At 37.3% G+C, this 2,163-nt stretch overlaps 1 protein-coding gene across 1 annotated transcript in view; it reads right to left on the reverse strand.

Moving 5' to 3' along the window:
- LOC128249552 (probable serine/threonine-protein kinase samkA) overlaps positions 1 to 2,163 on the reverse strand; it is a 658,532-nt gene that overhangs the window by 36,994 nt on the left and 619,375 nt on the right. The window lies entirely within an intron of this gene.

Below are 2,163 nucleotides of genomic sequence, written 5' to 3' on the forward strand. Positions count from 1 at the left end.
ATCTCTTCCGTTTTTGTGTCCTGAGTTCAATTTACGTCGAGATCGACTTTACCTTTCAGCCGTCTGGGGTCAATATCATAAGTACCAGTTGAGTGCTTGGGTCGACGTCATCGCCTTCTCCACTCTCTCGAAGTTACTGGTCTTGTGCTAAATTTTGAAGCCATTATTAAAACATTCCAATGTTATCAGAAGGTTGTCCGTCGATCTTCACGTTGAGGAAGCAATTGTTCTATCACTGGAATCACCTGCTCGTTGAAATAGGGTGTAAATTGATGGGTATTCTACAGATACATGTACTTTAAAGTAATCCGCACACAGATTTAGCGTGACGCAGAGTGAAAAGGTTGTGTGTCTCAGTTACAGTGACTATCTCTCCGACCGGCTTCATTTTAGCCCGTCCATTGCATTTCAGTCACAATGCATTGGTTCATTAAATCTGTGCTACCCGTCTGCTTAAAATAATGGTTTCAAATTTTCCTAGATTTCAGCTTGTTTTTATTTTATCGATCCAGACAGGATGAGAGGTAAAGTAAACTGCGGCGGAATTTTAATTCAGAACGTAAAGACGGACGAAATACCGCTAAGATTTTACTCCAGCTTACTAACGATTCAGCTACCTCAACGCCTTATCAAGTTAGAGTAATATCTTGCAGAATGACAAAAATCCCATTACTGTATTTATGGCACATAAAACACATTTTGGTCTCAAAGAACGTCTAAAAAAAAAAAAATAAATCACCCCCTTCGCATACGCAAAGTCGGGTTTCTAATAAGTATTAACGCACTAAGCAAATGGTTTCGTGAACATGGGGTAAGGAAATACGAGGGCATTAATGTTTCCGTTGTGAAGACACGTGACTTAGTGGTGAAGATGTTGGACTCATGATCGTGGATCGGGCAAAATGTTATGTTCTTGAGCAGATTATATCGTTTCACGTTGCTTCTCTCTACTCAGCTTGCAAGAATGCGTCGGAACATCGTCCCGTCCAGGTGGAGAATATATATATATACCATGACACCTGGAAACCGGCCCTTATGAATCAGAATGACTCAAAAACGTAACTTCACTTTATCTTACCCATTGATGTACCCGGGCATCTTATATTCTTTGAAATATGGCAAATGTTTCAAGTACGTTGTCTGCTAATGCATTATCAATGTAGAACACATGTCCACGACCTCAAACTGATGTTGTTGTTCCCGTTGTAGATTTTTAAATACAGTTCATTCCTACACATAAAGAATAGGCGGAACGGGCGCCATTATACTCTGCAAAAATTACAGGTCTACATCATCTGGGCTGACCCCTGCAGCTAAACAACTACAATGACGAAAAAATGTTTTACTTTTTTTTAAAATTAAACAAACGAAAAGTAATTAGAACGAAGCCTAAAACTACAACAACAACAACAACAACAACAACTACAACTACTACTACAACAATAATAATAATGTAAACAACATCAAAATAACTATGAGATAAAGGAATCCTGAGCGAAACCAAATCAATTTAAAAATGAAAATGAAAATAAGCAAAACCCAAAATGAAAGACGTTATTAGAAAAACAAAGTTACTAAAACCACAATTACGAAAACTAAACAAATTGTATAGACAAAACAAATATAGACAAACACACAGACTATGAATAACAGAAAAAGTAAGCAGAATGAACCGCAGTAGCAACAACATGAATAGCGACAAGGAAAGCTTTTATCTAAATTAGTTTAGTTTAACTAAAGAGATCGTGTTTTAATGTTGCGATATTCAAGAAAGTACAGGGAGCAAGTAAGGAAGCAAAAAAAAAAGGGTATGGTTATGGTAGAGGTAGTGGTGGTGGTGATGGTGTTGTTGTTGGTGGTAGTGGTGGTGGTGGGGTCGAGGAGTGAATAAATAATGAAAGAAATTAAAACTTCTGGAAAATTATGCCCCACTAACGTTGGTAATGATGATGATGATGAGCAGGAGCTGGATGGTGGCGATGATGATGATGATGATGATAATAATAATAATAAAGTTGGGAGAGACAGATTTAGCTGTACACACATATAAGTGTATGTATGCTTATATATATACATTTAGGTACATACTTGTATTAATACACACGTACACACACACACACACACACATACACACACACACACACACACATACATACATATATA

The sequence above is a fragment of the Octopus bimaculoides genome, chromosome 15, assembly GCF_001194135.2.
Source record: "Octopus bimaculoides isolate UCB-OBI-ISO-001 chromosome 15, ASM119413v2, whole genome shotgun sequence".
NCBI lineage: Eukaryota > Metazoa > Mollusca > Cephalopoda > Octopoda > Octopodidae > Octopus > Octopus bimaculoides.